The sequence below is a fragment of the Camelus bactrianus genome, chromosome 4 (genome assembly GCF_048773025.1).
Source record: "Camelus bactrianus isolate YW-2024 breed Bactrian camel chromosome 4, ASM4877302v1, whole genome shotgun sequence".
Lineage (NCBI taxonomy): Eukaryota > Metazoa > Chordata > Mammalia > Artiodactyla > Camelidae > Camelus > Camelus bactrianus.
Genome location: NC_133542.1, coordinates 60690850 through 60718067, shown reverse-complemented (window position 1 = coordinate 60718067; position 27218 = coordinate 60690850). Strand labels below are relative to the sequence as shown.

The following is a 27218-nucleotide window of genomic DNA, read 5'->3' as shown; positions in this document are numbered from 1 at the left end:
AAGTAAATGCTAGACTTCTCAAAGAAATGGATGCTCCGCTTCCCCAGACAGTGCTCGTCCTGGCTAATATTTCACTCATCGGCTGATCTGTCTCAGAAAACAAAAATGTATTACATATAATAGATCTTCCAGGAACTCTTCAGGAGAATGATCTCACATGAGGTGAACTCCCACACTCCCTCTGGCCTCCAAACCTCAGCCTCCACGAGCAACCTGTGAATGAGGACTGCAAACAAGCAACAATAAAAACAGTCTTGGCTGAGAACTCCGAGCAGAGGTAGTGTTTACAAGCACTCAGTCTGTCCTCTCATGTGGAAAAAAGTGCTTATAGTACTGAGAAGAATGCAACCATAAGAGATTGGGTGCCAAGAGGTGGTCTGCCAAGCAGGAGGGTGCATGGTTATTAATTCCATCAGCACCCTCTGCTGTAATGTCTACTGAGGTTTGGTTGCTCAGTTCTGACTGTGATGGCCATCCACATGGAAAGCAGCCAAGGTGGCCTTGGGTAAGTCATTCCTCCTCTCTGGGCCCCCTTTCCTCATCTGTGAAATGGGTGTGTTGGGAAATCTAGTTTCCCTCTTACGTTCTATGGGTGAAAAAAGAAGAATTTAATTACAGAGCACAGCATGTCAAACATTCACTTGTTCCTCCATTACTTCATTCGTTCAATAAACATTTACTGATACCCAACGCTCCGTACCAGGCAAGGAAAAGCAGGTGTGATCACTGCCCTCTAGAAGCTTGGAGTGTGGGAGGAAAAACTAGACATACACAGACATAATTGTACAGGGAAGGAATGTCCTAACAGAGTGACCAACTGCTACGGTGCATGACAGCATTTCTTGTGGAAGACATCTAGGAAGCACCATGGCGAAGTCAGAGCAGAACTGGATGCCAAGCGGGATATGAGGAGGTGGCGTGAGGAGTCTAGGTAGAGTACAGCGTCAGCAGAGGGGCAGGTATTGGAGGGCACGTGCTATACACAGACATGTTTGCCTGGAAGGGACGCTGCACGAGGTCTGGGAATGGCTGGAAACAAGTGCCTTATCTGAGCCTCTTTCTCTCAAAGCCAAGGTATGGCTTAAGATGCCTCATACGTTTGGAGAAAATTCCTTTTACAAGTAGCCTCTTTTAAAGAGGCTAGTAAATAGAACTATTCATCTCTTCTCTATGGTACTGGATTGTATTTCTGTGACAGTTAACTTCATGCTTAATAATATTCTTGTTTGTTTGTTCCACTGGCCTGTTTCCTGTCTAGAGGGCCAGCTTGGTTCTATTCGGCTTTGTTTTCCCTGTGAGAGGTGAGGCCACTTGTGGTATGCCCCAACCAATGACTGTGCCATACTACAAGGGTGGATGTTCCCAGAAGAAGCCAAATACATCGCCCAGTTTTCCAACATGCTCTCATACCACTTATACATACATACAATTGCAAATATATATCGATCGTACATTATATGTAAATATAGTCTATATTCCATATGACATGTATTTTATACTATTCTAATATTCTATTCCCTAACCCAGGAGATAAATTCAGTAGACTTTGGAAAGCCAAAAGAAATGAAAGCATTCACTAATGCTAGAAAGACACAGCCTCATGCTACTACAATATGCTTTGGCTAAAACACAGAATTAAAAACTTCCAAAACAACCAACATTTGAGTCAGCAAAAATGGTTCAAAAGTCCACCGAGCTGTTTTATGACATGACTGTTTATGGGCTTTCTTGCTGTCTGGGAGGGTCTCTTAACCAGAGAATCCTAGAATACCGGAGCCAGAGAGACCATGGGGATGACCTAATCTTGCCCACTTCTTTCAGATGGCAAAACGAAGCCCCGGAGCAATAATAATAACAAGTGTAGTGTTGCTACCATTCAGTGCTGAAAACAGATAATTGAAACCTCTGTTATTAGTACTTAATCTGAAAAATCAAGAATCTCTGAATTAGCTCTGTGGAAGAAAGAAACCTGCCTTCCCTATTCAAATACGGCAGTGATTTTTATACAAGCAGTGTTATGGTCTAATAGGTCATAAAACATTGTTTAAGTATCATCTTACAATGTTTCTGGGCAGTAATGTGTGATAGAAAGAATTGTAGAGCCCAGTGTTACATTCTCAATGCTCCCCAGGTGTATTCCCTCAGTGAGGTTTCACTGCTTCTCTGAACCTCAGATTCCTTTTTGTAAAAAGGGGACAGCATGTATGCCTATCACTTTCTGGTTGTGAGGATGCAATGAAATAAGGTCTGTAGAAGTACCCTGCATGGCACCTAATACAGACTTAATAAAGGAAGGTCCAGCAGTAGCTACAGGTTACCTGATGCCTCATTTCCCTCCAAGATCCTAAAACCACCGAGTTCAAGTGTGGGTGCCCTGGCCTCGCCGCCTGCCCGCTCCTTGCACTGCCTGTGTGTGCCCTGAGGATACCCAGTGCATGCTAACCACCAGACTAATGGATGACTCAGACCTTGGAAAGAATCCACAGCAGGCTAGAGAGCAAAGGCTCAGCTTATGTTTCAAAGATTAACTTGTTACTTTTTTTTTCCTCTCATGGAGGACACCGTTCAGCATTGAGAAGAAACCTCAGAGAACCTTAGGAGACGCAGCTTAGAAGGCAGGACCACGCAGAGGGCAGGAACAGTGTCAAAAAGCTGCTCCCCTGTAGGGCACTGGGACTGGGACAATGATGCCTCCAGCCAGCTGGGCAAGGCTGTGTCCCACAAAAGAGAATCGAGACTGATCTGTGCTCCCAGCGCTGTTCCCACCTGCTGAGAGCTAATCCTGGGTTATCTCTCTGCTGGCCTGGAGAAACCCCAAACACCCCAGGCTTTTGAAAGGCTTTTTCTCCTCTTTCCAGGAATTCGGCTCAGCCCCTCCGCTCTCTCTGAGGTGCCACTAAGCAGCTGCTGCCCAGAGCCCGGGCGATCCCCGGTCTCCTTTCCATGTTTCCAGCCTGCCCGTTTCCAGCAGAGCCAGAGCTGCTGATCCTGCTCTCTTTCGCTCCCTGTGCTTCTGTCTCACAATTAGAAAATCCATTTGGGGAGTAAAGCAAAAATCACACTTCACTAACAGCTGCTCCCTGTTGGGGGCAGGAGGCAAGGGAAGCGGGAATTCCTACTTTTGCAATAAATTGTATGCAAATAGGTTCTTTTCTTGGCAGAGAGCTGGGAGTGAGTGTGTCTTTCATGAGCAAACCCTGTTCCGCTGGGAGGGCTGTTCCTTTAATTCGCCAACTGAAAAAGTGGGAAAGGATGTCTGGAGGCGAGGCGTCCCATTACAGAGGAAGGAGTTCGCTATATAAGCCAGCCAAAGCTGGCTGCACTGGCCACAGCCTGCCTACTGTCACACGCTCTCCCGCGCGCAGACACACACACCCCCGCCTGTCCTCAGCACAAAGACAGCGGGGCTGCGGGTGACACTGGGGGACAGCGCACGTGGGAGCCCCGCCGCTCACATCCAGCTACTTATTCCATGGAGCTGGTTCACTCAAGGATCTAGGTCTTTCCCAACTCCGGAAAGGTAAGTCTGTTTCACCCCCGTCACCAAAGATCATTATGATACAGTGCTTGCATTGCCAGCACTAACTGGGTTGTGGTTTCCTAATTATACAACTTGTGCTTTATCTTCATTGCTGGCAAAATGGAGTATTTGCTATAATCGGATGCACCTTGACTTGTTTTCTATTCGCCTCCTTCCAGTCTCGTAGATTTCTGTTTGCTTATTTTAGTTCTATGAACATTTCCACATGGAACTTTTTGAGAAGTTTTTCTCTGCCGTTCTTCAGAGGGAAAGTAAGAATTTTCTCTTAACTCCCTACCTGGCTGGTTCACCTGTGAATATTTCTGTCTGAAGGTTAAGGAAGTAGAGTTTGAAAGCAGAGTTTGTTCATAGCCTTAATGTAGGGTGGGTTAAGGGGAGACTGACAAAAGGATGGTAGAGAGAACAATAACATTTTACACCTAAACAGCCCTCACCTTATAGTTTACGAAGAGTTATATACCCAACCCCTCATGCCACAACACCCACCCCGTACTCAGACATGGAAAGGGATGAGGACTGAGGCACAGAAGGGAGAAGGTCATGCCTAGGACCAGACGGACAAGTGCAGGCTACAAGGTGGGAGTGGTGGACACCGGCTTCAGTTCTGACGGGCGGGGGCGCTCCCCATGGATGTCTCCTGATTCACTGATCCCTCCCTGGGCTGGGTACCTGTGCATGTTTGCGGGCTTAGAGCCAGCAGTTTCCCATATCCTTCTAGAATCACCTCTCCCTCCTCACCTCTCATCACAGAAAGCCCTGAACAACAACTGCCCCTAGGGATGAGAAGCTCTTCCTCCCTGGAAGACTGTGGAAGGAATTCTTGCTCCCAGCAGCATTGTTAAAGGGATTAAGAGCTCAGGTTTTGTAGCCAGGGGTTCTTTTAGTGTCCCCACCACCACCACCACCACCACACATGTGACCCTGGTAAAACCACGTAATCTCTTTTAGCCTCAGTTTTCACTTCTCTAAAATGGGGACAATACCCTATTGTCTTTACAAGAAAATGAAGTATAAAGAGACTGGGAGAGTGAGGCGGGCTCAAGACCTGGAAGTTTGAGTAATTGTCGTCATTGCCCCAAGCTGCCACCACCTTGGAAGTTAAAAGAGGCACTCAGCCAATCTTGGCGTGTTTCTTGTGGCTTCCTCAGCCCCCACACCCTCACTCCCTGTCTTTTTATCTCACCAGATCTGAGGGCGTCTCACTAGCTGGCAGGCCAGATTCTTGGCTGTATTTTACAAGCTAGAGGTTATGTTGTCACAGGTTGGGAGTAAAGGAAGCAGCTGAGGCTGGATGTAAATGTTGAATTCTGATTCCAGAATGAACAAGGTTTTGAGTTTGGGCATTTGCAGATTCTAAAGCTGTCGGCTATAAAGTGCCACCACACTGCTGCCGGGGACTCTTTAGAAATGCATTCTGTCCAGAAGCAGAGCGGGATGGGGAACCTCACTTGAATAATGAATGACTCTTTCTCATGTTTTTGTGAAACTTTCCCCCTTTTTATGGAGCTTTCCCATATGGAGCTTTAGAAATAAAACCTCCTGCCTTGTCCAACTCAGGACTGGGGAGGGCTTTGTTCAGGGCTAAAGGAACGGGCTAAAGGAACGTGTGTAAAGTTTGCTGGAATTGTGTGCATCCAGCCCTTCACAGCAGAGTGAACATTAAACCTGTGCGTTACAGGAGGTGATGGTGTTTGGGGGAAGAAAATGAATGTGAATATTCTCTGATGTGCTCAGTGTGAAGTGGATAAGGATTTAGAGGAGTGCTGCCAAACTCTAGAGTTGTTTGTTTTTTTCCCTATGCTTTGAAAAACCTAGCTTCCCTATCTCATCATCCACGAACTGCCTCCGAGACCCCCACAAAGAAGCTACTGACCTTCCAGCCCTCAGCTTTGTTGTCCATATAAAGAAGATGACCATCTGTAGCCCACAGGGTTCTTGTGACACTCGAGTGAGATAATATATCAAACTCTCGACACAGCACCTGGCACACAGTAAGAGCTCAATACATGGAGGTTTTTCTGCTTATCAATTTTCAGAGACTTGTCCAAGATTGATGTTCTAAGACAGTGGCTTTCAAAGTTGTTTTTAGCAGTGGAAATAGTCATTAAATGAAATTGAAATGAATTGGCAAAACCCCAATATAGGACAGGTTAATGTGGGGCTGATTTGACTGAAGTGGGGTGGAGGGTCCAAAACTCACCCCACCGCTCTCGGCCTCTGGGACATTTCCACAGACTCTTGAACACACAAGACACAGTTAAAAGTCACGAAGCCAGGTAGTGTGCATTCAGGCCACCGTTCTGCACCTTGACAAGGATTTGTGCCCTTCCGAGTCCCCACATACAATGGAAGTCTGAGCAATTTTGCAACTAGGACGGTAGACAGAGATATGTGTGGGAAGTTTAAAATGCTTAACAAAGGATGATTCTTTCAATTAATGGTGATTATAAACCATAGCCAAAACATATGGAGAACCCATTCTCTAATTTAAAGGCCCCTTGTATACCTCATCTCACTAAACATCCCCATGTCTCTGGGAAAGGACTGTACCTATTGGACAAAGACATGGCTTAAAAAGCAGAGAGAATGAGTAACAGAACTCAGAGAGATGGAGTTGGTTTTCAGACCCAGGTCCCCATGATCCCCCGAATCAGAGGCTCACTCCACCACGTTCCTTCTGAATGCTGCTGCTTCTTGAACTGCCTTTAGAAGGAAAAAAACGTTCTTTTTGTCTAAATCTGCCCCTCCAGCCAGACTGTGGCCACCCATAAATACAGCGGTAGCCTGATCATATAACCAGAATGGAATTTGGAAAGGGAATTCAAGCTGACAGAATGAAAAACATAGCCCCCTTAATCCTACCCTTTCTAATGCTCATGAAGGTCTGAGAACACCTATTCTCTCCTCCCCCTGGATTTCTACAGACAAACAGCCGTGTTTTCTTACAGGAAAAAATGCCCAGCTGGCTTAATGCACAAGTTCCCCCACACTGAAGTCACGGCAGTTTGAAAAGCAGAAAGTAGGGAACATTTAGTTGACTCAGTATACAACTTCTTTGTGATGATAAAACACAACACACACTCAACATAGTTAACACTGAGGGCTAACTACACATCACATATGTGATAGGAGGGTTTGCCTATGGTTGCCTATCTAATTCTCACTCTAACACTGCAAGTTATGAATGACTAGCCCCATTTTATGGCCAGAGACATCGAGGCCCAAGGAAGGAAGTGAAGTGATACATCTGAGGATTTTCCATGAGTGAGGAGCAGAGGTGGTTTTGAACCCAAACTTTTGGGCTGAAACCCTACTATTCTTTCCACTCTGTGGCATGGCCTCCTAAAGTCAGGCTGGGCAGACCTCATAGGGAACGTGGAACAGTGTCTTTCAGTGACCGGCAGAGAGGGCAGAGAAGCCCTCGCCTGGCATTGGTGTCTATTGATTTTGCAGAACAGCCCTGCATGTATCATTTCTCATGGTGGTGGAATTCTCTGCCTGGGAACAGAAAAGTTCAAATTTCAGCCCCGAGAGAGAGAAGCATGGCACTGGAGGCAGCAGTCGGGTCATTACCGCTGAGTTCCATCTCAGAAATGTAGGCACACACCACCCATGTGTGGCAGAGGGGAGCTCTCATTGGGAAAGCAGAGCTGTACCTGTGCTGCACCTTCTCTGAGAGCCAGATGAACTGAGCATCTGGGTTTTAACGGGCTGATTGGGAGATAAAGCGAAATCGGCGTGCCTAGCCTCCGGACAGTGAATCCCAGGACGGCCAGGAAATGGTAGTGGGCGCTGCACCACAAATTCCCCGGGGTTATGGTTCAGTCACTTCTCACTCCGAGAAGATCACAGGGAATCCCCTTGAATCTAATCCCAGGCTAGTATGAACACCTTCGACATGTGGGAAACATTAGGTGAAGGCTCCTTTCCAAGAAGGAAACCCCACCCCCCCCAAAGCTCCTGGAAACTCCAGGCAATAATTCCATCCAAGACAAAGAAAGTGGTGGCCTTGCTGACCGTACGGGGCTGTACCCACCCTGTGACCTTCTTACAGAGCAGAAAAGCCTATGTGCCTACCTGATTCTAACCCTAGTGACCAGACTGTTTTTAGTTTAGTTTTGTTTTGTTTTTAGTTATGCCCTGAAGCCTAGAAATCCTTTTTCTCATTTCTCCTCCCTTGTCTCATTTTTCCAGCCTCTCCTTAACTTTACCAGCAACCTAGTTCAACACTCAATCACTCTCTTTGACCCTCTGTCATGGCATAAAAGTCAAATGCTCAAGTTGAAAGCAGATTATGAATGGAAAATCCTTTCCATGGGTAATTTTAGTCTGTTTGTTAGTGAAAATGAAAAAAAAATTTCATGCCAAGTTGTCTCAGATTTTTTTTTTGAAATGTCCTGAAATTTACAGATCCTTAATTATGCCGCCATGGTAACTCAGATAGCTTTGGTTGGTCCTTTAATGTCCCATATGTCAACAGCCAGAGATAGTTCACAAACTCTGAAAATAGCTTGTTTCAGAATTAACCACTAATCAACTCTTCCTCTGCAGGAGCTGAGTTGGCTGCTACTAACTTCTACATGAATGTGCCCGAAAAGTTCTTTTAGGAGGGGCTGAGGGGATGATGGTAGTAACTCGTATTTACTGAGTATGCTATAGGCATTATGCCATTTAATCACCAACAATCGTTTCCAGCAAGTATACCTGCCCCCTAATTGAAACCTGGGGGACTTGAGGCTGGAAACGTTTAAGCAGCTTCCCCAACACCATGCAGACAGTGATTGCTGGAGCCAGATCTCCAATCCAGTTCCAAGTCCCAAGCAAGTGGTTATAACCGCCATGCTCTGCACTGAAGTTCTGCTCATCTCTGACAACAGACGGGGCTAGACAGGGCAGAGCGGAGAAGAGCCAGAGGCCGTCTTTCAGACCCTGGTGTTCTCTGCAGCAGGAGGCCGCTGTGGCTCTCTCCAATTTGCTCCTCTGAGTCCCCTGCAGAAACTGTAATTAAATGAGTAGGATGTGATTTCTGGTGTAACATGTTTCTCCAGTGGGCTCGAAGCTGCAGGAGGGCGAAGCCTGATCCATACCTCATCCCTCCTGCCAGCCTGACACACACGTAAACCAGAGCTTGCCCGGCAGGCTGGCTTGCACACCCCACTGACCGGTTCCCACAGAGCTCCACGCTGCCCCCACTGACCTCCGCGCATCCTAACTGCCTAGATTATGTCCTCCCGTCCCTCACCTGACTGCACACCACGAGGCCAAGACCACCAGTGAGACAGGAACCGTGTCTGCTAGGGCTCATTTTCCCCAGAACTTAGCCACCTGCTGGCTGGCAGGTATCAGGCCCCCCATAAGGTATTGCTGAAGAAACTCTCTGCTGTCCCAAAGGCAATGAGCAATAGCACAACACCGCTCTGCTTCTGAACTGTGTCCTATGGTGAATGAAACATTTTCACATGCCACACAGATTTTTAAAAAAGCAGGTTACTCGTACATTTATAAATGGATAAAATGGATTTTCTGTGCATCACTCTCAGATTTTCCCAGCAACCAAATATTATTTTACAGATATGAGGCCACGGAAGGTTGTCCGTTGCATAAAGTAGAAAGTGGTGGCATTGGGGTTCCTCTCCAGGAACTCCAAAAATTGCCTGGCTCCCCAAATTGTGCTTCCTTCACTGTGTCCCTGGGGTGTTCAGGTATGATTCCCATTTTCTAGATGAGAAAAGAAGGTAGAGGCAGCAGGTTACTCGCTAGAGGAACATTCACATTTTTAAAGGGTAGTTCGGTAGAGAGGGCAATGCTTCACACAAAGAAGAGAACTGCCAGTGATGGACTTTAGGCAAGGGGATACTTTGGAGGAATAGGAGAGTTTAATCACTCAGGGATGTGTTCAGGGCTATAAAACTATACTTGGTAGGTAGAAAAAAAAAGATAGGAGACCGAATATTGAGTGTAAGTCAGAATATTTTTGTTTAAAGCTCTATGCCTATTGATGCGAAATAGGAAAAGCCTGGCTGATAGCAGTGCCCTGGGGAACGCGGCTAGGCATGCCAGGCAGCGTGGACACGTGTAACCTCACTGTAGCCAGCACAAGGGAACCGAGAGTGTCAGTGGACTCCCTGCCAGCCAGAGACCCTCAGGAATACGGCAGCCCAGGGCAGGCACCAGCATACAAAACAACAGCAATAACAATATTAATAATATTAAAGCCTGTGAGCACATCCAGACAAGGAAGCCATGCCTTTCCACTGAGGGACACGGCAGTTTGGGAGAGGCAAATACTTAAAGAGTTTTGATGCAACAGGAGAAGTCCACCTGCTGGGGAGACCTGGAAGTCAAAACAGGCTCCCGCTGGGTAGATACACCTTTAGTGCTGCCCCCAGGGAAGTGGCCTGCTCTCCAAGGTACGTATGCCTTGGGTCCTGGGATGGTCACACAGAGGTAGCTCTATGTGGAGATGTCACAGAAGATTGCTCTAACATATAGGTGGGGTGTTTTAAAAAACTCCCTACAACCCATAGAATGTTGAAACTAAAAGGGCTCACTGGTAGTCTCTAAGCCAGGGGCTTGAAGACTAGATTTAAAAGGCTGTTCTGAATGGCCGTCATTCAAAAATCCACAAATGACAAATGCTGGAGAGGCTGTGGAGAAAGGGGAAACCTCCTACACTGCTGGTGGGAATGCAGTTTGGTGCAGCCACTATGGAAAACAGTGTGGAGATTCCTCAAAAGACTAGGAATAAACTTACCATATGACCCAGGAATCCCACTCCTGGGCTTGTATCCAGAAGGAAATCTACTTCAGGATGACACCTGCACCCCAATGTTCATAGCTGCACTATTTACAATAGCCAAAACATGGAAACAGCCTAAATGTCCATCAACAGGTGACTGGATAAAGAAGAGGTGGTATATTTATACAATGGAATACTACTCAGCCATAAAAACCGACAACATAATGCCATTTGCAGCAACATGGATGCTCCTGGAGAATGTCATTCTAAGTGAAGTAAGCCAGAAAGAGAAAGAAAAATACCATATGAGATCACTCATATGTGGAATCTAAAATACAAAAACAAAAACAAACAAAAAAACAAAAAACAAAGCGTAAATAAAGGACAGAAATAGACTCACAGACAGAGAATACAGACTTGTGGTTACCAGGGGAGTGGAGGGTGGGAAGGGATAGACTGGGATTTCAAAATTGTAGAATAGACTACACTGTATAGCACAGGGAAATATACACAAAATGTTATGATAACTCACAGAGAAAAAAATGTGACAATGAGTGTGTATATGTCCATGAATAACTGAAAAATTGTGCTGAACACTGGAATTTGACACAACATTGTAAAATTATTATAAATCAATAAAAAAAATGATAAAAGGCTGTTCTGAGGTGTTATGAGGGTTGCTATGGAGGGATGGAGAGGCCAACCACCCCACCTTATTTCAGCTAAAGCCCCAACACTTTAATCTGTTTTGTGCACCAAGCTTCCTCATGAAATGTCATTTAATGAAAGAGTTCTGTGGCCAGAGGGAAAAAAAAAAGGTTTTGGAAACTGCTGACCAAGTTTATGTTCCCTCATTTTAAAGATGGTGACACTGAGACACAGAGGAGGGAAAAGTCCTTCTAAGATCTCATGCCAGTTGGCAACAGGGTCGGCACTGAACCTTAGGTCCTTTGACTGTTGCTCTTGGAAGGCAGGGACAATATAAAAAGTGTCAGAGTTAATATATTCTTTAGAGAGGAAAAATTAACAGTGTTATTCTCTGAACAGCTTTAGTATACATGGACAGAGCCAAGGAGTCCTCTGTATTAGTCATCTATTGTTGTATAACGAATCCCACAAAACTTGGTCATTCAGAACAGCACACATTTATTATCTCACAGTTTCTGTAGGTCAGGATTCCAACAGCTTAAATGGATGTCCTATTTCATGGTCTCTCACGGGGCTACAATCACAGGGTTGGCCAGGACTGGGTCTCGTCTGAAGGCTCAACTGGGGAATGATTAGCTTCTAAGCTTTCTCATGTGGCTGTTGGCTGGATTCAGCTCCTGGAGGGCTGTTGGACTGAGGACCTCAGTTCCTTGCTGGCTGCTGGCCTGAGGCCACCCTCGCTTTCTTGCCACATGGGCCTCCCCAACATAGTCATTTGCTTTAACAAGGCAAGCAAGCCAGAGAGAGCTTGCAAACGAGACTGATACCACAATCTTGTACAGCCTAACTGTGGAAGTGACAGTCCATTACCGTAGCCATATACTTGTGATTAGAAGCTAGCCATTAGACCATCCCACCCTCAAGGAGAAGGAATTACATAAGGATGTGACTAGCAGGGCGTAGTATGGTTGAGGCCAACCTTATAATTTGCCTGCCACTGCCTCTAATACTGCAGTGTCACCAATTTCTGACAACTTCTTATCCATAAACCCATCCAGCCCACCTGTACCTACTGATTAGCAGTCAATACTTAAGGCAACCACTAGGGTAGACTGTGTCTTATTTAAGCTTCCTACCTATTTATGAGGTGGAGTCAGGCATTTTGCATTAGATTTCATAGTTTACTGGGGAGCCAAGATTCCTCTTGAATATAACCCCAGGGTGGGATCTTCCAAGGCAATGACTTCAAAGGTATTTCATTCAAAGGTAAGACATGAAAAGTGATCAAAACTGAAACTCACCCATTGTACCCCCTCCCCAACCTACCCTCTCTTAGCAGGTATTACAATGAAGACTGAACTCTAGGATTAATTCCCTCTCCCTTTCCATTTTTCTGTTACTACCCCACCACACACCAAATCTGTGGACTCCACAGTCTTGACAAGTAAATCAGTTCACTACCTCCCACCCTCATCATCATGCTAGCTCAGGCTGTGGCATCTCACAGATGGACCACGGCAGAAGTTCCCCCACTACCACCCATCCAACCAACCTTCCCTTTCAATCTGTCCTTCAACTTTGGGTTGCAGAAATCAACATTCCTAGGTGCAAAGACCACATGGTTCTCTTTTGGCCATAGGAAGAATTCAAATCCCCAGCCTGGCATTTGGTTTTCTCCATGATCTGGCCCTGGTCTCCAAGCAGACCTTATAACTCGTTATAATTCACGCTTTCCACACCAACCATTTCGTGCTTTCTTTGCCCTTCCAAATGTCATTCCTTCTTTCCTAGAATGTCCTTCCCTATGTTTTTCACCTATTCATATTCTTCCTTCAAAATTCAGTTCAGGACCCACCTCCTCCAAGTACAGTAGATGGCACTCTACTGTCATCCCATTTCACCCCATGTATCTCTCCGTCATCACTTTATCATTCTGGAATTGCCTGTCTGCTCAGAGGTCAACTCCTCCTGCCAATACAGTTTTAAAAGGAGAATCTGTATCTAGTTTATCTAAAATCAAGTACAACTGGAGTAAAATCTGTTGTCTTCTAAAACAGACAGGAGTCCACTGCTGTATCCCATATTTGGACTCCTCTTCCTCACCTGAGTTTATTCAAAAAGCCGAGAACTTCATGGTGTTTGCATGCTTTGCCCTCTAGGTTGTCAACTGTGCAAAGTGATGTCATAACATGTGACAGGGGGAAGCCAGCCCAGCCCTAGGACAGGAAATGGTCTTAGGATGCAGACTTCAAGAAATGTCCTTGCTTTCAGAGGTGGCCCCCAGGATCAAAATTTGCACTGCCTGGGATTTTGAAACGCCAGTACCAAGGACAGAGGAGGCCCATCTGGGGATCTGAGGCTGAGTCACAAAAGATAGTGGGAAATCCAGCAGTTTTAACAAGGATGAGTCTACAACTAGCGGGAAGAAGGAGAGGGTAAAGGAGGGATGAAGACAAGGAGCTCTCTATCTTCGGACGTGGAGAAATTCACAGCCCAGGGAAAGGACTGGGTAATGATTAAGAGCATGGCTTTGGCATCAGAAGGCTCTGGGTTTGAGAGCTTGCTATTTGCTTGCTATGTGGTCTTAGTCAAGCTTCCTAACTTGTCTGAGCCTCATTTTCTTCACCTGAAATAAAGACAAAATAGTTAATACCTATTCCATAAGGTTATTACATGATATGGTGCGAGTGCATTGCTTAGCACAGAAGCTGGCACTCACTATAAATATTCTATGGGGCACTCAATATAAATATTCTCTTGGTGTTGCTGTTACCTATTGTTGAAGTAGTTCTCAGCAGTAAGACTCCACTAGAAAAGCAATTCCCAAAAGTGGGTCCTGTGCAACAGCCTTCCCATGAGATGCACCTACACAAAGTGTTCTGTGGTCAAAAGAGTGGAGAACACTTGACCCTGTGTCCTGTTCTTAGAAATTCATAGCTCATAAGTCCATTGATATATAACTGTAAGGGCTAGAGATACAATGGATAACAAGAGACGTGAGGTCCTTTCAGCCACGGAGCTTATGGGGAAAGAAGGTAGACAATAAAAAGTAATCAAAGTTATAGTACAATTTCCAGTAGATATTTGCTAACAAGAGAACTAAAACAAGGTAAGGGATCAGACAATGACTGGTGGTGAAGGGGGTGCTCTTTTAACTAGGATGAGACATGGGGAGGAGCTCTAAGCAGAGATCTGAATGAAATGAGCAAATGAGCTGTGTGGGCAGTGGTGAGGATTTGGGATTTTATTCTGAGTGTGATTAGAAGCCAGTGGGAGATTTGGAGTGAAAGAGTGCATGTATCTGAGAAATCCTGCAGCATTTCCTTTGTTCAGCTTTGTTTAACCCAGTACCCTCAAACTTATTTGAACACAAACACCCTTTTCCATAGAACATCTACCTAAGAATATCTTGGAACATAGTCTGGTAAATTCTGCACTGGAGCACGAGGTTTCATAGACATTAAAAGTACTATAAATTTGCTCTCTAGACCTATAGTAAAAAGCCAAACCAACCACTTGGGTTGAAACAGGCATGCCCAGAATGGGAGAATCCAGCTCCAGAGGTGGGGACAAGCAGAGTGTCACCCTAACTAGCAGCTCTTTTTGGCTAAGATGATCAGAGAGCACAGCCAGGTTTCAGTAGACTCTGGAACTCCATCTCAGGCCACATAAAACTTGCCAACATCTGCCTAGAATCTAACAAGCATTTGCAAACAATACACCTTGGCTTAAGCATTCTCCAAGGGGGAAGTGTATGAAACTTGAGGTCCAGCCAGAGGCTCTGGGAGAAACACAGAGGTTACATATTTCTGCACTTACACAAGGACAGCCAACAGATTGCTGCTGAAGATCTGGGAAATGGAAGCTGACAGTGTCTACTCTCTTTATCAAGAAGTGATAATTTAAGATTTGACCTTACATGAACTCCGGGAAGTTGCCTGATGAGTCACACCAGTGTAGCAGGTCAGAGCACACATTTTAGAGTTGTGAATCAGGGTCCAAAAGCTGCCTCTGCCTCTTATGTCAGTCACCGAACCTCCCTAACTCTAGATTTAACTTCCAAGTAGGCATAATAATACATATTTCACCAGGCTGTCATGATAAATGACAAAATAAATGATGATATATTTTTAAAAAGCATCTAGCATAAAGCTTGGCACAAAACAGATACACATACAGTAGGCTGTCAACAAAATGTTCGTTTCTCTCCTGTCCATTTCAACCTGTATTTGGTTTTATAAGAGAAGCTGTCGTTTATTAACTAACTACTATATTCCAGTAAGCATCAGCAAACTACTAGGTGGCAGCCTATTTTTATAAAAAAAGTTTTACTGGAACACAGCCATGGTCATTCATTTATGTCACGTTTAGGGCTAACTTGTCTCCTATAGTGACAGATCTTCTGGCTGCAGTCTAACATATTTACTATCTGGTCATTTAAGAAAGTTTACTGACTCCCACCAGTCAGTGCGCTAAATGTACATACGTAATTTCCAATCACAATAACCTAGCAAGTTAGATATTATTATATTTTATGTATAAAGAGATTGAAGCAGAAATAAAGGTTCATCTAGTAAATCTTCCTCCAAAAACATCATGCCAAACTCTATATTTGAATGGAGGTTTGGAAGAATGATAGAAAACTTATTAATTTGTAAGATTCAGCCTTGATTTTCCCCAACTATCTCTGACTTTTATCTCTCTCAGGCTAAATTTCTTGACTCTCCTGCCATATGCTGAACTAAACGATCTTGTCTAGAAGGGATTTCTTCCCATTTCCTTATGTGTTTGTTTGTTCACGTAAGCCATTATTTCAAAAATAAGAGTTGTAATTTCTAGACTCTCCAAAATGCTCTCATGCTTTGACTAATTTCTTGGAAGCCATACACTTTTTTTAGGAAGCTCATAGCATGAGGCCCAACTTTCCAGAAAGGGGAGGTTTCTAAAGCTCCCCTGTCTGCTACTTCTCACTTTATCTCCCTCTCACTTACTCACTTTCTATCCAGGCCAGACTCAAGGAGAGTGGACTGTTTCCAGGGTCTTTAAAGATTTGCCTGAGACATAGAAGTTATAGTGCATTTGGCTTTGTGCCCTCCTTTCAAGTTCAAAACTGTAAATAAAATAGTTATGTGCACCCCAGTTCCCCAACACCACCTTCCCAAGTGGTCTCACTTTAGGAATCCAGTAACTCTCTTTACATCAGTGATGGTGGATTTCCCTCTGATATTTACTGCATAAATATGAATTCTTTAAACTGAACAATGAATCTTGTTTCAAAAGATAACTTGGTGTAGCAGAAGGAGCATAAGGTTTGGAATTAGAAGACTGGGTTCTTAATTCCGAGTCAAATAATTACTGACTGGGCAACCTATTTAACTTTCTCAAAACTTCAGTTCTCTTAACAGTACAATACGAACAATGCTTCCTAACCCATAAGGTTGGTGTCACAGTTAAATGGCATCTCTAAAGTTCTAGACACAGGATAAATGTTCAACTCTTTGTCTCACTCTTACTTTAAACTGCTAGACAGTCTCCAATGTGGAGCTTCAGACTTACCACAGAGCAGGCATGGTGGGGAATATCATGACCCCCATTCAATATATACAGAAATTAAAGAGGAAAGGGTTTAGGATTTGTTCCAAATCCGCACTTTCCCCATCATGTGCCATCGAACCTAATCCCATGACGTACCTCAAAGACAGAATAATCTGGTGAGTTTGGGAAACACTATAAACTCTCCCCTTCTTGGAGATTTCAGATAAACACAAACATATTAAAGACCCTAGAAAATCCTAAAGTAAAGAAAGCTGGGTAATTTGTTTGGTTTAAATAGCATTTGGTTTAAAATAGCATTTTCCAAAAATGTTGAACTAGGGATCTCTTTCCTTTGCATTAATACCTATCAACATGTTGTAAATTACATTGTAGAAATATGCTGCTTGAAGTCATTCAGCTAAATTAAACCCAAGGCAAGGGTTAGAAATATCTCTATTTTTCAGGCTCATGTGCAGTTTTTCTCCTGTTTTCTCTGTAAGACATAAGGGTCTTTCATTGCTGGTAGTTATTCTGGACCCTGACCACCGAGCCCTTCTGAAGTTAGTCCTCCTAACTCAGTCATGCAAATCATGCAAACCCCTCCCTTGACATCATTAAAGGGTGGCAGCGAAGCTGATGGTTAGAAATGAGGTCTCTGACTCGTGAGTCAGCCCACCTGCATTAAATGCCTGCTCTGTCACCTTGAACTGTGCAAGCCTCAGTTTCCTCATCTGTAAACTGAGAAACATAAAGGCAATTACCTCAGAAGACTTGGAGAAGATTCAGTGAGATACTCCACACAAGACAAGTAATGCAGTTCCTGGCACAGATGTGTTCAAACAATGTTAGTTATGATTGCAGCATTTAAATCACCCCATTTTGAGAAAGAGAAAGCAGACAATGAAAGTACTTGCCTTGCCTGCGATCACATACATTGGTTACTGGAGTAGCCTTAGCTTCCCCTGCTTCCAGTCTTAGAGGCGTATTTTCATTTCTGGAGTCAACTTTCATCAAAAGGTATCAAACTTCATTGGACTTGATTCACACAGGCTTTTATAATTGTCAGTGACTCCATCTGGCTCCCTCTGACACAGGCATCAGTCAGGCTGCATTCCTTTCATTTAAATATCAGCACATTGAGTTGGAAAAGATTGCCACAGTTATCTAGTCTTGCCATGCCAAATATCTGGCACACACACCAGCACTCTCCCACTTCTGTATCAAGAGCAGACATTGCTAATCCATCACAGCATCTTTTCCCATTGAGTCTAAACATGGCCACAGAATCTTTCTCAAAGCAGCTCCAGCAGCCATTACCAGCTAATTTAAGTTGACACATAGACTGAAACTTGTCATCCCAAACCAATTCAACCTCTTACCCAATTCTTGAGTGACCTCTACAATATTACTGTCTACTTAAAAAAATTTGTTCAATGTTGAAGAGCTTCCTAATAGGGGAGGACAAGAAGGAAAAGGGGAGAAAAGGAGACTAAACACTAATATCTAGGTAGCATTTGTTGTTAATATGCCAGGCATTTATAACTCCTTATCACATTCTCCAATAACCCTGGGAAAATCTCTACTTTACAATTAAAGAAGCCACAGTTCAGAAAAGTTGTAAGATTTTGTCCAAGGCTAAGCAGATAAAAGCAGAATTTGATTTCAGGTCTTCCTGACTCTAAAGACTACTTTCCTCTCTCTCCCAATAGGGTGCCTCCTTAAGAGTTTTCATAGCCTTTGGAGGCTACATCTCTGGCCTTGGGTGGCTGATAACAGCTTCACAAAGGCCACCATGTCATCCACCCCTTTTCAGAAAATCTTTTTTAGTGTTGAGTTATTAGTCCATCTGTAACCTGTCCTTCCTAGAGAAATCTCTTTAATTGTTTAACCTTGGCTCAAGAGTTCAAAAACCCACTTTCCAAAACTTGTGAAAGAGTCAACTAGATTTCTTAAAATTCTGGATGAAGGCTGAAACAGAGGAGGTCATTGTTCCACTGGGAAATGAATTCAGATCTATTTTTGAAACAATTTTACAGGAACCTATATTGTTGCCACTTGGTCAGATCCACTTTTTAATTTTCTTTTCTGTCTAGGCAAGAAATAGAAAAGAGAAAGCAAGTGCTCTGCAGAATTTTTATTTCAAAAATTGAAACCAGACCACACCAGGGCAGTTTGTGGTCTGAATGTATCAATGGATCTAGTCATATTTCATCTGAGCTTTTCTTAGGTATACTAAACCACAAATATGAATCTCATTATTGTGTCTGGGTGGAAATATTTTATGGATTAAGATTTGTGGGCTTAATTTGGTTGGTAATGAAACGTATGTTTGGGGGACCTGGGGGATGGGAGGGAGAAAGCCATGAAGCACTACTAATGCTTGAGCCAAATGACTAAAGAAAGAAACAGTACTGGGGAGTTTGTTCTTAATACTGGCCATGTGACTTGGGTTTAAAATGAAATCCAAAGTTAAGTTCAGCAGAAATATTGCCGAATCAGCAGTGGACCGCACATCACTAAAACAAAAGAGACCCTAGAATTTGAGCCATACACAACTGCTTGTTTTACAAGAGAATCTGAGGCTCCAGGAGTGGATGTGACTTTTCGCAGAGTGGCTGGCAGAACTGTGGCTCACGGCTCATCTTATGGCTCTTTAATCTACTGCACAGTCTACTACATGGCCCCATGGGAGCCTCAGATCTCCAGGAGCTTACCTCATCTGCAAAGTGAGAATAAAGCTACTATCTCATATTACTTTGCAAGAATTTAAAATTAGAGGTTTAAAATGCTTAGCACAGGCTCTGGCAATTAGGCACTCAGTGAATGACAGTTAATGATGTCTTTATTACTTTTATTATCATTGTTAATATTTCAATCTTCTCCTGATCTTTCAAGGCCTCTTCAATCAATAGTTGATAATCTTAAACACTTCCTCCTCCAGGAAGCCCTCTGTGAACTTCCAAGCTCAGAGTGACACTTCTTCCTTCAATTCCTTCATTTAGACTAGCACTGCCAACAAACCTTGCCTGTGTATGTTCTAGTTTATGAGATTTCTGGAAACAGAACAGGTCCTTACTCTGCCTAGTTTCCCTAGCATGTCATGCAGCATACAGTGAGTAAACAGCAGGTAGTTTTTGAAAGAATCTTAATATTTCTACTCTTGCTGTTGGCTTAGCGGTGTGCACCATGTTCTCAATCTGCAGGGGCACTTAAGAATATCACAAATATTAAAGCCACAATACACAGAGTTAAAATCAATTCCATTTTGTGACCTTTCCAGAGAAAACTGTAAGCTTTCTGATAACAGAGAACATGCTTATTTTCTTCATTTTTGTATCCTTCATGCTTAACTCTGGGCTTGGCACACGGGAGGTGTTTAATAAAGTCATACTGAAAAGATAGATGGATAGATGGATGGATGGGTGAGAAACTGAAGAAACCCTACAAGACCAAGAAATCTGGAAATAAGAATCTTAACACAGATGCTAAAATCCTCTTGCTGATACTTCCTTCTGGGGACCATTACAATGACTCCAGACTAAGAATGACTAGGAGCCTTTCATATGCACTTATTGCTGAAGGCCTCCCAGCGGTCTTAGTCAAATTCATTGACAAAAAAAATTCATTGACAAACTAGGATGTCTAGGTTTTAATATTTGCTTTGCTACTAATTGTCCAGTGACTCTCTCTGGGTATTTCGGTTCGGTTATTCTCTTACATGTCATGTACTACTTTTCCTTAATTCAGTGTTGCTGCCTAAAGTGATATATGCATAACAATTCTGAAGCGGGGCTCCAAAGAAGTGTGTGGGCATCAGTTAGCAACGTCTGCCATGTGCACCAGAAGGACGTGTGTGGTGCCACACATTTACCATCCTTGGACTCAGTGATCTTCCACAGTTGCTTCTAAGCTTGCTCAAGTCTGATTTTGAGTCTATAATTCGATGTCTGTCTGTGTCCATGGAAAGTGCTGAAAAACTGAGCCAAGCATTTCCCGTCAGAAGCAACGTCTTGAAAAACTAAACCACAGGCAGCCTGTTCTGGAGAAAGACCTGGCTGAGCAGCATGGACAACCACCCCAGTAGCAGCACCGCCCCTTGGCCAGGGGACTGACCTGCCAGAAAAGCGCTCCACTCTGGGCTCATGGGCTTGCTTTTCTTGCTACTGAATGAGAATATGTAGGCTGGGGGGAAACAAGGGCTATAAACACAGCCCCCTCATTGTCCTAAGGATTTCAGAGTATCCCTGTCACTTGACAAACTGAAACACTAACAATTATGCACTCCCATGGAAAAAAGCAACAGTGGACTGGGGGTGGGGGTGGGGGGCTCCCCCAAATTCCCTTAGGAACCTCTCATTCTTCAGAGAGTAGCCTTACACTAACTGCCTTCTCCAAACAAAAGATATAAATCATCACACAATAATAATACACCAGTTACTAAGAGTTCCCTCGTGTTAGGCACTGTCCTAAGCATTTCCATGTATTATCTCATTTAATCTCATTTTTTTCTCACTTGCAGTTGAAAGAAGGTCATTGTGAGGTTTCTATGTGTTGCCATTTTACAAACAAGAAAGTTGAGGCTCAGAGAGGCAATGTTATATACCTAAGGTCATAGGTGCCAGATGGAGCCATATGAAGCTGCCCCTGTCCAACTTTACCTGACCCTCAAAAATGACAATTCCACATGGTTCAAACCAACAGCAAATGGCAGTACCAGAATCCATAGTATTTGGCCGATTCTAGAGCAGATATTCTCGAACGCTGCACAGACCCTCCTTGGAAATGTGTCAGTTTTAGCATTTATCATCCTTCCCTGGAGCTGTCTTTATTGTCTGTTTCCTTTACTAGACTGTGAACTCACTGAGAGCAGGAACCATCATCCCTCATTCATCTCTGGAACACCTTGCTACCTCTTGAGCTATCCCATAGCCTGGTCTAAACACTAATTCGACTCATCTCTGTTAAATGCAAGAATAAATGATTTTGACAATGAATTAATTCCCAGGACTCTGAAATGATCACTGGCTCCATTAGTGTCCTAACTCGGTGCCAGTTACATCGCTGTACTACCTAAACGGATAAGTGCTTCTTGGTGTTGGAATCCCAACACCTAGGGCTTGGAGAGGCTTTGGTTTGGCAGGCAACGTTTTCTCGATTCCTTTAAGACACAGGTTGTGCTAGACTGGCTCAAGTGCAAGGATCAGATGTCCTCGGAAAAAATCCACACTTAAGGCTGTTCCTTGGCTCCTCTCTCTTCCTGACACATTCCAAGAAGGAATTTATGGATGTTGGGAAGGACAAGGGGTGAGGAATTTCTAGAACCTTTAAGAATGCCCATGTTAGCAACTCCATGCTTAACTGACAATAAAAGCAAGCAAGAAGAAAAATTTGGTGTGAGCCACCTTAGGTATTGCCAAAGTGGTGTGGAGAGAAATTCATCTGCATTTTTAAACAGTAAGAATCTTCCTTGTTCCCCCAAGCCTAGGCTAGTTGACGTAAATGCCTAAGTCCACAAGATAAATATATTCCATGAGCTACTAAAAATGAAGTCATAAGTATTCTTAAATATGACTCTAGCCAGTTGGAAGTTTTATCTTTATCTAAAAATGAAATTGTTTATTCTCCAGCTGTGACCCGGAAAAAATTCAAACATTGTTGATTCCTTCTTCTAGCAATGGTCTTTGTCCTGCAGCGAAGTGCCTAAAAATAACCATTAATTTATTCCATGCTGCTTCCAAAAGCTTACTACCAAATACCTCTACTGGAAGAAACGGAGAAAAGGGAGGATTTGAGGCGCCTCAGAGTATGCAATTATAAACCAAAAAGCTCCTGGGACGTGGCTGCCATGATACTGACCATGGTTTCCCCACCTGCTAAATGAAGTGTTACCTCTGAGTAATGTTCTGAATAAAAATCTATAATGCCAGAATCTGGGGATACTATCCTATACTGGCAATACCTAATATCAAAGAATCTGCAGCAAGAACTAAGTTTTATCTTTCATCAGTCATTAAGTCCTAACATTTTAACACCTCCTCCCACCAAAAAAAGAGCCTTCAGGGCCATTGTTTTTTGGGGGCTTTTTTGTCTTTTCATTTTTATAGGAGGCAGACACCATAAATGTGCCAGGTATTTGGAGACCAAGGGACTAAATACAGTAGCTTATGCTTTGCCTAGTCTTCTCAACAGATGACAGTGTGAGCAATCAGGCACCTTGCCTTACAACAATGCTTACTGGGCTCAGTACCAGACCTTCACAGAGACCTTTGATGCTCCTCACTGGTTCTCCCACCTCTACGTGCTCTCTCCTCTCCACGTCCCACACATCTTATACACCCCTGTAGAGCCAGACTGTGAGAATTCCATACATGTTACCGGCTTTTGCCTACATCAGGCAGCCACAAAGGGAAGCTGCTGTCATTTCTGTCATCTTCCTTGTCCTCCTCATCACCCATGCATTCCAACTCCCTTGCCTTTTCTCATGTTGTCCCCTCTTTCTAGATGTCTACTCTAGAAGGGCAGGTGCGTAAGGTTCAAATTCAACCCACCTGCTCAGTGTATCATTCACTTTTTGGAATCCCACCCATCCTGCAGGTTCATCTCAGGTGCCACCTCTTTTGTGGAGTCTTTCTCCAGTCCCTCAAAAGAATGCAGCCATGCTCTACTTTGAACATTAACAGACCTAGGTGGGCCAATCTCTTTTGCTACCTAGTATATCATCATTATAGTCGTGATGTAGCTTCCTGATTCTCTCTTCCCTTCTGGATGCAAACTTTCCTTTCTGATCTGCTCTCTCTTTAACCAGTGTCATTATAATTGTTTCTACTATCATTAGCTACCATGTTAAGCACCTGCCATGCACCAGGCACTGTTAGTAGCTTTATATATATCTTCTCATTTTATCCCATCCTCCCACAACTCTATGAAAGAGGCATATATACAGCCATGCAGATGAGGCAGGTGATACTCAGAGGGGGAAGTGAATGGCCAGAGGTAGCAGCTACTAAGTGGAAGAGCTGAATTCTGACATAGCTTTATTACTCTGCAAAGGCCAGGCTCTTTCTCCCAAACTCAGCTTCTGCATCAATAGAATTGCTTAGACTGCTGAAGGAAACAGACTTAGTCCCCTCAAAAACTCTGGAGCAAAGTAGTGCAGGGTCAACAGAAGCAGGAGAGCCATAAGTTATTTTTGACAAGCTCCACCAGCTCCCAAGAGAAAGGTGAGGAAGGCCAGGATAAGATGGCGGGTGTAAGCAGATTGGTTCCTGGACGATTTATCTTTGGTTTGATTTAAGGAGAAGAATCTCATGGAGAAATTTGGTTTCTAAGGTATATAGAGAGAAGAAGATGAAACATTTTCTATTCCAAGTGTAGGATGGGGGAAAGGATGCTCACCTGGGGCAAGGTCTCTGTCCTTTCAGGTTTGAGGAGGACAAAAGCTGTAAAGAATACTCACTTATACCTGGATACATCTGAACATGTAAGGTATGGAAAGTACAGTGTGCATACATATTTGCTTATGTCATATTATGTTAAAAATAAACATCATCTTCTCTCTCTAGTCTCCTGGCATCTGCATGTGGGTTACTCATTCATTTCCATTAGACAGGAGACTTAACAATGTTACAGCTCCCCTTTTGCAGACTCTCTGACCTCTCTGAGCCTCAGTTCCCTCACTTGTTCCATCAGCTTAATAGCACCAAGCAGAGCTCTGAACCAGTACTGCTCAGCAGACCGTCCTGAAATGATGGAAGTGTCCTTTATCCACACTGTCTGATATTACAGCCACTAGCCACACTGCTATTAAGCACTTGAAATGTGAACAGTACAACTGAGGATGGAATTTTTAATTGTATTTCATTTTAATTCATCTTAATTTTAATAACCACTTGTGGCTAGTGGCTGCCATATTGAACAACACAGCTTTAGACCCATGAATTCAAAATTTTTGCTTTTGGGCTTTTTTTTTTTTTCCCAACCTCTTCCTAAATGTTCTCTCTCTTGAAGAAATCTTTATGGGAGATTTTTTTCTCCATATTAATTATGTTTTGAGAAGTCTGCAGGAAAGAAGGCGCCAGAAGAGTCACAGACATGATCAGAACAGTTATTCTGGCTCTAAACATTTCTTTGGATAAAGATGGAACGCAGAGGCTGGGCCACACGTGTGTTTCTCTACATTTAGCATGCATGCCGAGACAGGGTACAGAGCAAGGCAACGTGCACGACTTGGACAAAGCCACTTCATCCTGGATGTGTGACCCCAACAATCTATGTATTGAGCCAATACAAAGGCTGTGTCTCTCCCAGCTGCTTCCTTTGCAAACATTGACGGATACTTTAATCTCACCATAAAAGATGGATGATAGACAACTAGACAGACAGACAGACAGACAGACAGGCAGGCAGGCAGAGAAGCAGAGCTGCAGTTACAGACACAGACGTGGACATGGATGTAGGTATCGGTGTAGACGCAGATACAGATACAGTGTAGACACAGGTGTAGATAAAGGGTAGATACAGATAAAGAGACAGATACCTCCCAGGACATGTTTTCCTGGGAGCTCTGAGAGAGGGACATCTTCACTTCACTGCAGAACTCACCCTTGCTCTAAAAAAAAAAAAAATCTGTGTATGCCAGGATAGGAGTTTCAAGAGTTGGGAGAAAGAAAATTCTGGAAAAAAACACTAATTGAAGTCCATATTTTTCACAAAAGCTTCCCTTCGTTGAGCTCCTGCTGATGCCAAAGACTATACCATCCTCGTCACACATTATCTCGTGCACTTCCCACCACGTCCTGTGAGGACGCTCGGGTCACGTTTCATTGATGAGATGACTCTGGCTTGTGGTGTAGATAGTGCTTTGCCCAAGGAAGAGGAAGTGGTTGGACAATGACTCAAACTCGAGACAGTCTGTCTACAAACCTGCACTCTTCAACAGTATTCTGTTCACATTTCAGTGCCTTGGAGTTTGCTGTATTCTCAATTTATTGCTATATTATATCCTTTCTATTGGATAATTCCAATTAGAAACACATCTCTCCTGTTGTGCTGAAATTTGCCATCTTGTAACCAACTCTTCTCTCCACCCCTAACATATACACACATTGGTGCTTGTTCTGTCCTTTGGGGCCACAAGGGACAAGCCAGTTCCTGCATCCCCAAGATTTGCACATGGTAATCCTGCTCCTCTCCACCTTGGCTTCCTCAACTACAGAACAAACACGTACAGGTTCGCACTCCTTCCTCCTACAAGGTATTTTCCAGACCTTCCGTGGCCTGATCACTTCCTATAAAGATAAGAATCTGCTTGTGCTTTCTAAAGAATCTCTACACAGTAAGTGGCTCATTCCCCAATTTTAAAAGCCTCTACTGTCAGAACATGATCCTTCATGTCTAACCTAAATATCACAAACTGCAGTCTACAGTAGTTTTCCCTAAGTCCATCCTCAAAGGAGATATTAACCGGCCAGTTGTCCACGGGAGACTATTTTACATTCTTAAAGGTTATTATTTGCTTTGTATCTTTTGCCTCTCTGGTATAAATATTTCCAGTTCCAGTAAATTCATCTTCATAAGGTTTTCTCCCTCACTCGTCGGTGATTTCTACAACTTCTCTTTGATCTAGATCCAAGCTGCTGCTGAGTTTAGGATTGGATTCAACAAGGAGATCAAGCTTAAGCAAAAGGAGGCTGTTGGCCTGGACTTGAGCTAGGCTCAGTTTCTCTGAGTACAACAAAACAGCAGCTGCTTTTTAACGTCTGCCTGTTGTGGCTTTGACCCCATGCTGGGTGTTTTCTGTGCAGATCTCTAATTCATAATTCCCTCTGGAAGGATTTTAACCTTCATTTTACAAGTGAGATTATGGTTTAGAGAAGATAAACAGCTTGCCCAAGTCACAGAGCCAGTGAGTGGCATTTGAACTCGGTGTGTCTAATTCCAAAGTCCAGGCCTTTTCCACCACATGGAAGATACGGTGGGTCTTTCCCAAAGTGCAAAAACATCCACTTGCCCTGAGATCGCCATGAGCTAATACAGGAAATACACAGTCCTCAGGAATCACATTTCCCTCCTCCAACCAGTGCAGCATTTGGCTGTGCCAGTGCACGTCTCGTACGTACACAGTGAAAAATCCTCACTCAACCCACACTCTGGTCATTATTACCCCAGACTCATTGCCTTAGAGTCTCAACCAACAACTCTAACGGCCTTTTAGATGGAAATTTAAGTCATTTAGCAACACACACAAAAGTGCTGGGTAAAAGTCCAAAAGCATTTCAGACTTGGCCCATATCCCTTTCTTATTAAAACAAAACAAAACAAACAAACAAACAAAAAAAGAAAAGAGAAGAAAGAAAGAGCGAAGAATTGATGGGAAGAGGGTGAGAAGGAAGGACTTTGTGGAAGGCAAAGAGAGTTAACGCAGTTGCGATAGACTATGCAATCAATAAATATGTGCCCAGAAAATGACTGAGATGTGCTGTGCTGGTTTGAGAGAAGAGAACTTGCCAAGTTCTCCTCTTCATAATAATTTTCATTCAGTGGGCTTGCCTACATCACAGATCCACAAATTCTTGTTTAGGGAGCTAATTTGAGTGAGAATGCATACTCAGAAGAAGTTTTTTGTTTCTTTTTGGTTTGTCTTTTGTTTGTTTGGGTTTGGGGGTATGTTTGTTTCCTGGGGGGAGAGAGGGTTGCCTAATCAAGGAGTAGAAACCCTAAGTAGATGTTACATAGAGAGTTGATAAAATATCAAAT

At 43.6% G+C, this 27218-nt stretch overlaps 1 protein-coding gene across 12 annotated transcripts in view; it reads left to right on the top strand.

Annotated features, from left to right (window-relative positions):
- The first annotated feature begins 3294 nt into the window (after nucleotides 1–3294).
- Nucleotides 3295–27218, top strand: part of TNC (tenascin C) — a 91053-nt gene continuing 67129 nt past the window's right edge. For 3 of the 12 annotated variants that reach the window (XM_074362091.1, XM_074362089.1, XM_074362092.1), the window contains exon 1: nucleotides 3297–3520. The gene's annotated coding sequence lies outside the window, so the exon portion shown is untranslated. Of the gene's footprint in view, nucleotides 3521–27218 lie in introns of all 12 variants that reach the window. The other 9 variants (XM_074362093.1, XM_074362095.1, XM_074362088.1 and 6 more) reach the window with 8 other exon arrangements.